This window comes from Oncorhynchus gorbuscha, linkage group LG02 (assembly GCF_021184085.1).
Source record: "Oncorhynchus gorbuscha isolate QuinsamMale2020 ecotype Even-year linkage group LG02, OgorEven_v1.0, whole genome shotgun sequence".
NCBI classification, from domain to species: domain Eukaryota; kingdom Metazoa; phylum Chordata; class Actinopteri; order Salmoniformes; family Salmonidae; genus Oncorhynchus; species Oncorhynchus gorbuscha.
Genome location: NC_060174.1, coordinates 55,767,965 through 55,782,656, shown reverse-complemented (window position 1 = coordinate 55,782,656; position 14,692 = coordinate 55,767,965). Strand labels below are relative to the sequence as shown.

Sequence of the window (14,692 nt, the reverse complement as noted above, 5' to 3'; positions counted from 1 at the left end):
GGTCTTTATCCTAGTGAGATTGCTAAGGCGAACACCGCCATGTTCAGATCTTCAGATTAGCACCATCTTCAGATTAGCCTTAACGTTGGTAGGCCTGCCCCCTGGTAAACAGTGTATGATCGCTGGATGATTTGTTTTAAGTCTAATACTGCGGGTAATGGAGTCGCCAATGACTAGAGTTTTCAATTTGTCAGAGCTAATGATGGGAAGCTTCGGCATCTCAGACCCCGTAACGGGAGGAGTAGAGACAAGAGAAGGCTCGGCCTCTGACTCCGACTCGTTGCTTAATGGGGAAAACCGGTTGAAAGTTTCTGTCAGGCTGAATGAGCGACACCGGTTGAGTATTCCTACAGCATTTCCCTTAAGGAAAACCGTGAGAAAGTTGTCCGGTTGCGGGGACCGTGCGAGGGGATTTATACTAACGTTACTATCTGTACTTACTGGTGGCACAGACACGGTTTCATCCTTTCCTACACTGAAATTACCCTTGCCTAATGATTGTGTCTGAAGCACAGCTATCCTCGCCGTAAGGCGATCGTTCTCCTGTATATTATGAGTACAGCGACTGCAATTAGAAGGCATCATGTTAATGTTACTACTGAGCTGCGGCTGTTGGAGGTCCTGACGAACCATGTCCAGATAAAGCATCAGGAGTGAAAAAGTTGAATGAAAAAAAAGTTGCCTAATCCTCATTGTGGCTAGCTTCACAACACATAACCCAGTCCGGTCGAGTCTCACTAGCCAGATGAAGCTAGCAGGCAGTTTATTAACTTTGGGCAACAGGGTTAAGTAGCTGGCTAGCTATTTATTTTCATGAACTGAAGTTCAATTTCAATAGGAGAACAACAAGTGGCTACCTAGCTAATACTTACTCACAAAGATTCCTTAATCATTGCTAAGAATAATGAAAATGACTGCAGTTTCTACTGGTCATTGTTTTCAGGCTGGTTGTATTGGTGCTAGCTAGGTACCAAGCTAAAGCTAGTTAGCTACGCCAGAGGTTGCGTTCAAACATATAATGCTTTATTACCAACGTGGTATTGTAATACATCATTCGAGGCCGGTGTTTGCTTGTTTGCAGACATTGCTACTGCTTTGACAGTGCTACTGATAGTAGTGGTGGTGCTTGGCTTGCACATGCAAATTCAGAACACACAACATTCTATAAAAATAACTGTTATTTGACGTGTCAAAAGCTTATTTAACGCGTTAAATAGTGTTATTTTCAAATAGTGTTATTTTACGTGTATCTTTTTTGACATGTAAAGACCCAAACGGCGTTCCATAGTATGTTGTGAAGCTAATAACAGTGACGCTATCTGTGTAACTCCGGTAGGGCAACATCTGAAAAATAGCGCACTTGGTAGTGTGTACCGGTGCTCAACCAGTCGGTCGAGAACGGTTGATTGTCAAGGATATTGTATTCCATTATCTTGGCCTTAATGGATTTTGCCTTTGAGCTGTCTCGCTGAAATGTTCTTACTCTTTCAAATGACTGCTCGATCCACACAGCAGAAATTGTCAGACATTGTCATAGGTTATGAATTCTGTGTTGCACTTGTAGCGCAAAATTTTATGTGGTGTCATTACGTCATCTACCTACGTTATATAGGTATGCACGTCAGCTTTGACATCGGTTTTGCACATCGGCGTTACACTAGACATCGGGCCGATACTGATGTTGGCATTTTTAGCTAATATCGGCCGATTCCAATATGTTCACCGATATATTGTGCATCCCTATAATGTAATTGAACTTAGCTGAATAAAATGAAAGATATTATCCCCATTAAGGAGCGAGTAAGCATATGAAATGGCTAAGTTGAGCGTAAATGTGAGCTTTTGAAACGGGTCCTATATGCTAGATTTTGAGTTTTTTGGCAACTTTAGTTGGGAATGATACAAACCTTACAATGTCTTAGAAATCAAAACATAAAAAGGCTTGCGCACTGTTCCTTGCCTCAGGCTGCACATGCTGTTCTCTCAAGTGATGATATCTTCAGCCATCAGACTGTTCTCAATTGAATCTTGGCCTTTACTAATATGTAACATTTGTTTCTATTTAGGATGGCCCATTACCAAATGGGCAGGAACATGGGGAATAAAACATGTCATCCTTATGCATGCAAATAGCTTTTTCAATCATGCCTGGTAGGCAACGTTTATTTCACTCCACCCATCAACCACTGAGGAGCCTGCAGCCTCTCGCTGCGCGTCAAAAAAGACTATAACGATTCTCCATCTTCAAGTTTATCGTTTATTTGCGTATTAGGGTACCTAAGATTTGATTATAAACATTGATTGACTTGTTTGGATAAGTTTATTGGTAACATTTGGGATTCATTTTGTATGCATTTTGAAGGAAGGAAACCGAGTGGATTATTGACTGAAGCGCGCCAGCTAAACTGAGTTTTTATGGATATAAAAATGACTTTAAATGAAAGGACTGGGACCTTTTGGTGTGCCAACAGAAGATGATCTTCAAAGGTAAGATATATATTATATCGCTATTTCTGACTTTCGTGTCGCAACTGCTTGGTTGAAAATGATTTGTTATGCATTTGTGTGCTGGGCACTGTCCTCAGATAATCACATGGTTTGCTTTCACCGTAAAGCCTTTTTGAAATCTGACATGGCAGCTGGATTAACTTCTTGGCGCACCCATCCCGTTATAGCGGGATCATTTTCGTCAACATCCGCTGAATTGCAGAGCGCCAAATTCAAATGAAATGTTAATGAAATCACGAGTGCAATGTAGCAAAACACAGCTTAGCTTGTTGTTAATCCACCTTGCGTGTCAGATAAAAAAAGAAAGAAGCTTTACAGCGAAAGCAAACAAAGCATTTATGTGAGGACATCTCTCTCAGCAGACAAAACATTACCAACAGCTAGTAGATTGGTCACAAAAGTCAGAAAAGCAATAAAATGAATCGCTTACCTTTGAGGATCTTTGGATGTTTGCACTCCGTTACACTCCCAGTTACACAATAAATCTTCCGTTTGTTTGATAAAGATTATTTTTATATCCAAAAATCTCCATTTGGTTGGCGCGTATTGTTTAGTAATCCACAGGCTCGTGCAGGAATCTGGTTGATATCCCTTTAAATGGAGGGAAGGCATGCAATGGAACAGGGAGTTTTCAAAATAAGAGGCTGGATTTTCCTCAGGTTTTTGCCTGCAATATCAGTTCTGTTATACTCATAGACAATATTTTGACAGTTTTGGAAACTTTAGAGTGTTTTCTATGCATATTCTAGCTTCTGGGCCTGAGAAATAGGCAGTTTCATTTGGGTACGTTTTTCATCCAAACATCAAAATACTGCCCCCTACACTCAACAGGTTAACAACAAGCTCTGCAATTTCACCGGAAGGTGTCGAAATAATCCGCAAGAAGTTAAGGTGGACTGGTATAATAATACAGTCCATACTTAAAGGCGATACTAACATTTTTATTTTTAATTCTAGACCATGGGTGGGCAACTCCAGTCCTTGAGGGCCTGATTGGTGTCACTTTTTATCCACCCCTAGCAAACACAGCTGATTAATCAAATTGAATTCTAAACTGAAGATCATGATTAGGTAATTATTGGAGTCGGGTGTGTTAGCTGGAACTGGGGCAAAACTGTGACACCAATCAAGCACTCAAAGACTGGAATTGCCCAGCTCTGGCATAGACCATGGGTCTCCAACCTTTTCTAGCATGAGAGCTACTATAAAAAAATGTTACATGTCGTGAGCTACAATTTCTTCATTTTTTCTATAGCTTTCAAAGTCTAGCTAGTTCTCCTCTCCCCTTCCGGGTTCTTTCTGTCAATATACCTGGTAAAATAATGGTTAATAAACAACTGCAAAGGGGCCCTATAAAATCTGTAAATTACCCAAATTATGTTAATTTTTTCACTCTTAAAATTACAATTGTTCATAGAGAACCAATGAAATTGGATGTTCTGAGTCCACGTCAAATCTTAAATCACATCGGTATCTAAAATGGAGCCGGAAGAAATGGCAGCAGTTTTACGGACGTCTAACCAATTGTGCTATTATGTGGGGTTTTTGTTTTATTTGTAACTTATTTTGTACATAATGTTTCTGCCACCATATCTTATGGCAAAAAAATAAGATTAGATTTTTTCTTCAACAAGCAGGAAGCACAGGATATACTGCGAACACCCAACAAGGCCGACATCCCCGTTATTGGAAAGAGAGATGCAGGTACAGAGGAAACAGAGTGGGGTGCCTCGTAAGGATCCGGAGAAGGCGAGTGGGAAAGCTTCCGTTACGTCAATATTACTCGCCAAAGTAAAATCATTGGAAAATGAATTAGACGAGGTACGATCACGAATATCCTACCAACGGGACATCAAAAACTGTAGCATCTTATGTCTCATGGAATCGTGGCTGAATGATGACATGGACATTCAGCTAGAAGGATATACGCTGCACCGGCTAGATAGAACAGCACACTCCGGTAAGATGAGGGAGGGGCATATGGTCCGTGCATATTTGTAAACAACAGCTGGTGCACAAAATCTAAGGAAGTGTCTAGATTTTGCTCGCCTAAAGTAGAGTTTCTTACGATAAACTGTAGACCACACTATTTGCAAAGAGAGTTTTCATCTATACTTTTCGTTTACCATCGCAGATGGACACTGGCACTAAGACTGCACTCAGTCAGCTGTATAAGGTAATAAGCAAACAGGAAACCACCCAGAGGCGGCGCTCCTAGTGTCCGGGAACTTTAATGCAGGGAAACTTAAATCAGTTTTACCTAATTTCTATCAACATAGTGGAAAGAAATCTAGATCACCTATACTCCACACACAGAGACTCATACAAAGCTCTTCCTCACCCTCCATTTTTGGTAAATCTGACCACATTTCTATTTTCCTGATTCCTGCTTACAAGCAAACATTAAAGCAGGAAGCACCAGTGACTCGGTCTATAAAAAAGTGGTCAAATGAAGCAGATGCTAAACTACAGGACTGTTTTGCTATCACAGACTGGAATATGTTTCCGGGATTATCCCAGAAAACCTAGACCCACTCCAATTTGCATAACACCCAAACAGATCCACAGATGATGCTATCTCTATTGTACTCCACACTGCCCTTTCCCACCTGGACAAAAGGAACACCTACGTGAGAATGCTATTCATTGACTACAACTCAGCGTTCAACACCATAGTACCCTCAAAGCTCATCACTAAGCTAAGGATCCTGTTACTAAACACCTCCCTCTGCAACTGGATCCTGGACTTCCTGACGGGCCGCCCCCAGGTGGTGAGGGTAGGTGGCAACACATCTGCCACGCTGATCCTCAACACGTGGGCCCCTCAGGGCCAGCCTATAGGGAGGAGGTCATCATTAAGTTTGCAGATGACACAACAGTGGTAGGCCTGATCACCGACAACGACGAGACAGCCTATAGGGAGGAGGTCAGAGACCTGGCCGGGTTGTGCCAGAAGAACAACCTATCCCTCAACGTAACCAAGACGAAGGAGATGATTGTGGACTACAGGAAAAGGAGGATCGAGCACGCCCTCATTCTCATCAACGGGGCTGTAGTGGCGCAGGTTGAGAGCTTCAAGTTCCTTGGTGTTCATATCACCAACAGACTAGAATGGTCCAAACACACCAGGATAGTCATAAAGAGGGCACAACAAAGCCTATTCCCCCTCAGGAAACTATAAAGATTTGGCATGGGTGCTCAGATCCTCAAAAGGTTTTACAGCTGTAACATTGAGAGCATCTGGTTGCATCACTGCCTGGTACTGCAACTGCTCGGCCTCTGACAACAAGGCACTACAGAGGGTAGTGCGTACAGCCTAGTACATCACTGGGGCTAAGCTACCTGCCATCCAGGACCCCAGAGGAAAGCCTTAAAAATTGTCAAAGATCCCACCCTCCCCAGTCAGACTGTTCTCTCTACTACCACATGGCAAGTGGTACCGGAGTGCCAAGTCTAGGACCAAAAGGCTCCTCAACAGCTTTTACCCCCAAGCCATAAGACTCCTGAACAGGTAATCAAATGGCTACCCAGACGTGTGTGTGTGTGTGTGTGTGTGTGTGTGTGTGTGTGTGTGTGTGTGTGTGTGTGTGTGTGTGTGTGTGTGTGTGTGTGTGTGTGTGTGTGTGTGTGTGTGTGTGTGTGTGTGTGTGTGTGTGTGTGTGTGTGTGTGTGTGTCCCAACCCCTCTTTACATTGCTGCTACTCTATGTTTACCATATATGCAGTCACTTTAACTATACCCACATGTACATACTACCTAAATTAGCCGGACTAACTGGTGTCACGCCCTGATCTTTTTCACCTGTTCCTGTTATTGTCTCCACCCCCTCCAGGTGTCGCTTATTTTTCCCAGTGTATTTATCCCTGTGTTTCCGATCTCTCTGTGCCAGTTCGGCTTGTATGTTTAGTCAAATCAACCAGGGTGTTTTTCCCGTTCTCCTTTTTCTAGTCCTCCCGGTTTTGACCCTTGCCTGTTTCTGGACTCTGTACCCGCCTGCCTGACCATTTCTGCCTGCCTTGACCACGAGCCTGTCCCTTTTTGCCTGTCCTCGACCATTCTCTTGCTTACCCCTTTGGATTATTTAACAAAGTAAGACTCCAACCATCTGCCTCCTGTGTCTGCATCTGGGTCTTGCCTTGATAACCGGTGCCTGTATATAGCCTCGCTACTGTTATAGCCTTGCTACTGTATATAGCCTTGCTACTGTATATAGCCTCGCTACTGTTATAGCCTTGCTACTGTATATAGCCTCGCTACTATTATTATTCACTGTCTTTTTACTGTTGTTTTTTATTTCCTTATCTATTGTTCACCTTATACCTATTTTTTTACTAAAAATTATACTGTTGGTTCGTGCCTGTAAGTATGCATTTCACTGTAAGGTCTACCTACACCTGTTGTATTCGGCGCACGTGACAAATAAACTTTGATTTGATTTGAAGACACATTTTTGGTGAGTGTTATTCCCCTTTAATTGCTCATCTGGCCCTTTAATTGGGCATGTAGCGAGTGAGGAATGTGTCATCTATTGTGCTGGTCTAGCGATGGTTCTCTACAGCTGCTTCTAATTTCGTGGTAAAGTTTGCAAATAGCAAATAATAGATACAAATTATGCTTATTCATGATATACTTCTGCCAGGTAAGCCTACTTTGCGGTTAATATTTATTTGAGAAGGTTTTGGGGAAAGTATTTCTGTCAACCCACAAGACGGTTATGACATCAACTGGCTATACACGGAGTGATAGACAAACGGGTGCACCACACAGACCCGACACAATCAATTTTGCTTGAAAATAATTGCCAGATATTGTCTTAATTTTTTTTACCAATAGTGGCTAACCAGGGGTGGGATAATGTTGCGTTGATTAGCTGGGAGCTTGCGGTGTCTGAGACTTGTGAGATTAGTTTTTGACGAGCTACTCATAGGTGGGCTGCGAACTACTGATAGCTTGTGATTGACCTGCTGGAAACCCCCCCCGTTATTTTAATTCAGGTTTTATTTTTTTGTGCTTGGGCTTTAAAACAACATCCATGACGACCATGTTTTCCACTAAGTTTCAACCTGTTGTTGAACTTCTTTCTTCAAATTGATCAATTAAAGTGAGTTTGGTTAAAGGGACAATAGAGCGCTGAATTAGCGACCTGGTGGTCATTAGCAAGTTGGGCACTATCAAGCATGTCCAGAGTGCATAAGAGGAACTTAACTGGAGGCAGTAATTGCAGAATAACTGCAGTGTACTGCAACTGTAACTGCAAACTGCAATGACACTGCAAAATTACTGTAGTAAAAAATGGACGCAGTACAGTGCCTTGCGAAAGTATTCGGCCCCCTTGAACTTTGCAACCTTTTGCCACATTTCAGGCTTCAAACATAAAGATATAAAACTGTATTTTTTTGTGAAGAATCAACAACAAGTGGGACACAATCATGAAGTGGAACGACATTTATTGGATATCTGCAACTTTTTTAACAAATCAAAAACTGAAAAATTGGGCGTGCAAAATTATTCAGCCCCTTTTACTTTCAGTGCAACAAACTCTCTCCAGAAGTTCAGTGAGGATCTCTGAATGATCCAATGTTGACCTAAATGACTAATGATGATAAATACAATCCACCTGTGTGTAATCAAGTCTCCGTATAAATGCACCTGCACTGTGACAGTCTCATAGGTCCGTTAAAAGTGCAGAGAGCATCATGAAGAACAAGGAACACACCAGGCAGGTCCGAGATACTGTTGTGAAGAAGTTTAAAGCCGGATTTGGATACAAAAAGATTTCCCAAGCTTTAAACATCCCAAGGAGCACTGTGCAAGCGATAATATTGAAATGGAAGGAGTATCAGACCACTGCAAATCTACCAAGACCTGGCCGTCCCTCTAAACTTTAAGCTCATACAAGGAGAAGACTGATCAGAGATGCAGCCAAGAGGCCCATGATCACTCTGGAAGAACTGCAGAGATCTACAGCTGAGGTGGGAGACTCTGGCCATAGGACAACAATCAGTCGTATATTGCACAAATCTGGCCTTTATGGAAGAGTGGCAAGAAGAAAGCCATTTCTTAAAGATATCCATAAAAAGTGTCGTTTAAAGTTTGCCACAAGCCACCTGGGAGACACACCAAACATGTGGAAGAAGGTGCTCTGGTCAGATGAAACCAAAATTGAACTTTTTGGCAACAATGCAAAACGTTATGTTTGGCGTAAAAGCAACACAGCTCATCACCCTGAACACACCATCCCCACTGTCAAACATGGTGGTGGCAGCATAATATAATAATATATGCCATTTAGCAGACGCTTTTATCCAAAGCGACTTACAGTCATGTGTGCATACATTCTACGTATGGGTGGTCCCGGGAATCGAACCCACTACCCTGGTGTTACAAGCGCCATGCTCTACCAACTGAGCTACAGAAGCATCATGGTTTGGGCCTGCTTTTCTTCAGCAGGGACAGGGAAGATGGTTAAAATTGATGGGAAGATGGATGGAGCCAAATGCAGGACCATTCTGGAAGAAAACCTGATGGAGTCTGCAAAAGACCTGAGACTGGGACGGAGATTTGTCTTCCAACAAGACAATGATCCAAAACATAAAGAAAAAATCTACAATGTAATGGTTCAAAAATAAACATATCCAGGTGTTAGAATGGCCAAGTCAAAGTCCAGACCTGAATCCAATCGAGAATCTGTGGAAAAAACTGAAAACTGCTGTTCACAAATGCTCTCCATCCAACCTCACTGAGCTCGAGCTGTTTTGCAAGGAGGAATGGGAAAAAATGTCAGTCTCTCGATGTGCAAAACTGATAGAGACATACCCCAAGCGACTTACAGCTGTAATCGCAGCAAAAGGTGGCGCTACAAAGTATTAACTTAAGGGGGCTGAATAATTTTGCAAGCCCAATTTTTCCGTTTTTGATTTGTTAAAAAAGTTTGAAATATCCAATAAATGTCGTTCCACTTCATGATTGTGTCCCACTTGTTGTTGATTCTTCACAAAAAAATACAGTTTTATATCTTTGTTTGAAGCCTGAAATGTGGCAAAAGGTCGCAAAGTTCAAGGGGGCTGAATACTTTCGCAAAGCACTGTATTTGCAACATACTGCAGTTATTGTACTGCAGTTAACCTGCACTCTGATTGCAATATTTTTTCAGAAGGGCAGTAATACAGTCACAGCAACAGCCTTAGTGGAATGGGATTTTTGGAGTAGAGGACAGCTTTTGGTAAAATAAAATCCTTGCCGGTCTCACTTCCATTCAAGGGGGCTATAGCAAAGTTTTTGCCTTTTGTCTTTAAATGTTGTGAAAGCAAGGAATGTAATCCCTTGCTAGAGTAAGTTAGCTGGCAGCATGTCTAGCTGGCTAAAAACATAGCAGGCTAGCTAACTTTTTTAGCTTCCCACATCCCCATGTGAAATAATCCGATTTATAATATAAAAATATGCCCTGGCAAATATTTGTACTTGGTGTAACCTAAACATTGTCCCAGTTTGACATGCTACATTTACATTTACATTTAAGTCATTTAGCAGACGCTCTTATCCAGAGCGACTTACAAATTGGTGCATTCACCTTATGACATCCAGTGGGACAGTCACTTAACAATAGTGCATCTAAAACTTAGGGGGGTGAGAGGGATTACTTATCCTATCCTAGGTATTCCTTAAAGAGGTGGGGTTTCAGGTGTCCGGAAGGTGGTGATTGACTCCGCTGTCCTGGCGTCGTGAGGGAGTTTGTTCCACCATTGGGGAGCCAGAGCAGCGAACAGTTTTGACTGGGCTGAGCGGGAACTGTACTTCCTCAGTGGTAGGGAGGCGAGCAGGCCAGAGGTGGATGAACGCAGTGCCCTTATTTGGGTGTAGGGCCTGATCAGAGCCTGGAGGTACTGAGGTGCCGTTCCCTCACAGCTCCGTAGGCAAGCACCATGGTCTTGTAGCGGATGCGAGCTTCAACTGGAAGCCAGTGGAGAGAGCGGAGGAGCGGGGTGACGTGAGAGAACTTGGGAAGATTGAACACTAGACGGGCTGCGGCGTTCTGGATGAGTTGTAGGGGTTTAATGGCACAGGCAGGGAGCCCAGCCAACAGCGAGTTGCAGTAATCCAGACGGGAGATGACAAGTGCCTGGATTAGGACCTGCGCCGCTTCCTGTGTGAGGCAAGGGTCGTACTCTGCGGATGTTGTAGAGCATGAACCTACAGGAACGGGCCACCGCCTTGATGTTAGTTGAGAACGACAGGGTGTTGTCCAGGATCACGCCAAGGTTCTTAGCGCTCTGGGAGGAGGACACAATGGAGTTGTCAACCGTGATGGCGAGATCATGGAACGGGCAGTCCTTCCCGGGAGGAAGAGCAGCTCCGTCTTGCCGAAGTTCAGCTTGAGGTGGTGATCCGTCATCCACACTGATATGTCTGCCAGACATGCAGAGATGCGATTCGCCACCTGGTCATCAGAAGGGGGAAAGGAGAAGATTAATTGTGTGTCGTCTGCATAGCAATGATAGGAGAGACCATGTGAGGTTATGACAGAGCCAAGTGACTTGGTGTATAGCGAGAATAGGAGAGGGCCTAGAACAGAGCCCTGGGGGACACCAGTGGTGAGAGCGCATGGTGAGGAGACAGATTCTCGCCACGCCACCTGGTAGGAGCGACCTGTCAGGTAGGACGCAATCCAAGCGTGGGCCACGCCGGAGATGCCCAACTCGGAGAGGGTGGAGAGGAGGATCTGATGGTTCACAGTATCGAAGGCAGCCGATAGGTCTAGAAGGATGAGAGCAGAGGAGAGAGAGTTAGCTTTAGCGGTGCGGAGCGCCTCCGTGATTCTCAGTTGAATGACTAGTCTTGAAACCTGACTGATTTGGATCAAGAAGGTCATTCTGAGAGAGATAAGAGCTGAAATAAGAGTTTTGGAGAGAAAAGAAAGAAGGGATACTGGTCTGTAGTTGTTGACATCGGAGGGATCGAGTGTAGGTTTTTTCAGAAGGGGTGCAACTCTCGCTCTCTTGAAGACGGAAGGGACGTAGCCAGCGGTCAGGGATAAGTTGATGAGCGAGGTGAGGTAAGGGAGAAGGTCTCCGGAAATGGTCTGGAGAAGAGAGGAGGGGATAGGGTCAAGCGGGCAGGTTGTTGGGCGGCCGGCCGTCACAAGACGCGAGATTTCATCTGGAGAGAGAGGGGAGAAAGAGGTCAGAGCACAGGGTAGGGCAGTGTGAGCAGAACCAGCGGTGTCGTTTGACTTAGCAAACGAGGATCGGATGTCGTCGACCTTCTTTTCAAAATGGTTGACGAAGTCATCTGCAGAGAGGGAGGAGGGGGAGGGGGAGGAGGATTCAGGAGGGAGGAGAAGGTGGCAAAGAGCTTCCTAGGGTTAGAGGCAGATGCTTGGAATTTAGAGTGGTAGAAAGTGGCTTTAGCAGCAGAGACAGAGGAGGAAAATGTAGAGAGGAGGGAGTGAAAGGATGCCAGGTCCGCAGGGAGGCGAGTTTTCCTCCATTTCCGCTCGGCTGCCCGGAGCCCTGTTCTGTGAGCTCGCAATGAGTCGTCAAGCCACGGAGCGGGAGGGGAGGACCGAGCCGGCCTGGAAGATAGGGGACATAGAGAGTCAAAGGATGCAGAAAGGGAGGAGAGGAGGGTTGAGGAGGCAGAATCAGGAGATAGGTTGGAGAAGGTTTGAGCAGAGGGAAGAGATGATAGGATGGAAGAGGAGAGAGTAGCGGGGGAGAGAGAGCGAAGGTTGAGACAATGCGATACCATCCGAGTAGGGGCAGTGTGGGAAGTGTTGGATGAGAGCGAGAGGGAAAAGGATACAAGGTAGTGGTCGGAGACTTGGAGGGGAGTTGCAATAGGTTAGTGGAAAAACAGCATCTAGTAAAGATGAGGTCGAGCGTATTGCCTGCCTTGTGAGTAGGGGGAAGGTGAGAGGGTGAGGTCAAAAGAGGAGAGGAGTGGAAAGAAGGAGGCAGAGAGGAATGAGTCAAAGGTAGATGTGGGGAGGTTAAAGTCGCCCAGAACTGTGAGAGGTGAGCCGTCCTCAGGAAAGGAGCTTATCAAGGCATCAAGCTCATTGATGAACTCTCCGAGGGGACCTGGAGGGCGATAAATGATAAGGATGTTAAGCTTGAAAGGGCTGGTAACTGTGACAGCATGAAATTCAAAGGAGGCGATAGACAGATGGGTAAGGGAGAAAGAGAAATGACCACTTGGGAGAGATAAGGATCCCGATGCCACCACCCCGCTGACCAGAAGCTCTCGGGGTGTGCCACGTGGGCGGACGAAGAGAGAGCAGTAGGAGTAGCAGTGTTATCTGTGGTGATCCATGTTTCTGTCAGTGCCAAGAAGTCGAGGGACTGGAGGGAGGCATAGGCTGAGATGAACTCTGCCTTGTTGGCTGCAGATCGGCAGTTCCAGAGGCTACCGGAGACCTGGAACTCCACGTGGGTCGTGCGCGCTGGGACCACCAGATTAGGGTGGCAGCGGCCACGCGGTGTGGAGCGTTTGTATGGTCTGTGCAGAGAGGAGAGAACAGGGATAGACAGACACATAGTTGACAGGCTACAGAAGAGGCTACGCTAATGCAAGGAGATTGGAATGACAAGTGGACTACACGTCTCAAATGTTCAGAAAGTTAAGCTTACGTAGCAAGAATCTTATTGACTAAAATGATTAAAATGATACAGTACTGCTGAAGTAGGCTAGCTGGCAGTGGCTGCGTTGTTGACTTTGTAGGCTAGCTGGCAGTGGCTGCGTTGTTGACACTACACTAATCAAGTTGTTCCGTTGAGTGTAATAGTTTCTACAGTGCTGCTATTCGGGGCTAGCTGGCTAGCTAGCAGTGTTGATTACGTTACAAAAGAACGACAACAATTATCTTTGATACACAGACGGCTATGTAGCTAGCTATGTAGCTAGCTATCAAACAAATCAAACCGTTGTGCTGTAATGAAATGAAATGAAAAATGTGATACTACCTGTGGAGCGAAAATGCGACCGGGTTGTTGAGTGCGGAAGTTCTATTCAGTAGACGTTGGCTAGCTGTTGGCTAGCTAGCAGTGTCTCCTACGTTAAGGACGACAAATAGCTGGCTAGCTAACCTCAGTAAATTAAGATAATCACTCTAAGACTACACGCTCTAAACTACACAATTATCTTGGATACGAAGACAGCAAAGACAACTATGTAGCTAGCTAACACTACACTAATCAAGTCGTTCAGTTGAGTGTAATAGTTTCTACAGTGCTGCAATGCTACTTGTGTATTCATTCCCTTATCATTTAAAAATAGAACGTCATCATGTTTTGTTCTGGGAGAAAAAGCACATGGCTAGCTAGTTAGCTACAGCAGGTTCTACGATTTCACAATAGCCTGTAATCACTAGTTATTACTTCGAAACAAAATACCTTTTTGAGTGGATAATTTTTTTGTTTACTGTTTGAACAGTCGCTGAAATTATATTTGGTTATCAATGAAAAATAGTCTACTTTGATGAATAGCCTATAAGTTAAGGTCAAGGAACCAAGCGAGAACACTGCCCTTACGACTGCGGAAGGAATGATATGGCGTGTCTCAATTTCCATGTAGTAAAAATAATGTTGAATGCCGGAGCATATTACAAGGAGGCGCCCCTTTTGCGACGAAAAAGGACATGGCAACACTCAGAATCTTTCGTCTGCGTAGAGCTTGTAGTACATTTTAGTGCACTAACTCCGCTCTCTGTGCTTCTCCTACTCTTCCACCCTCAACTCAACACCCTCCCCTTTTCACATAAGCCAACGAGGACCCCCTGTCAAAGGTATGTCGGACAGACGGTTTATTTGTTTGTTTCCTTCCCACTTTTTGTTTTTTCGTCTGTCTCATTTCACCCAGGTTGCCCTCCCAAATACAGCAGCGATCCGAAGCTGGGCAGCCACACCCCGACCTCCCCCTCCAGCTGTCTCACTGCCTCCCGGCACCCGAGTGGCCCAACACAGGGGGGAGCTTCCCCTTCCATGTCCATCCCCACCACACTCTCCCCCTGCCCAGCCCCAGCTCTGGGGATGTAAGTAGCAGCTGGAGAGAGCACAGCAGCCTGGACTTTCTGGGGCTCTATCCTAACATACTGACTTCACCTACTCTTGCCCCTCCCTTTTTATATTGGTGGTATTGTCCACAGGCTGTTACAAATACTTTAGTGGAGTTGAAATGTCCCAGTACC

The 14,692-nt window shown here is 44.7% G+C and overlaps 1 pseudogene; it reads left to right on the top strand.

Annotated features, from left to right (window-relative positions):
• The window catches only part of LOC124004906, a 128,860-nt pseudogene that overhangs the window by 109,828 nt on the left and 4,340 nt on the right, over positions 1–14,692 (top strand).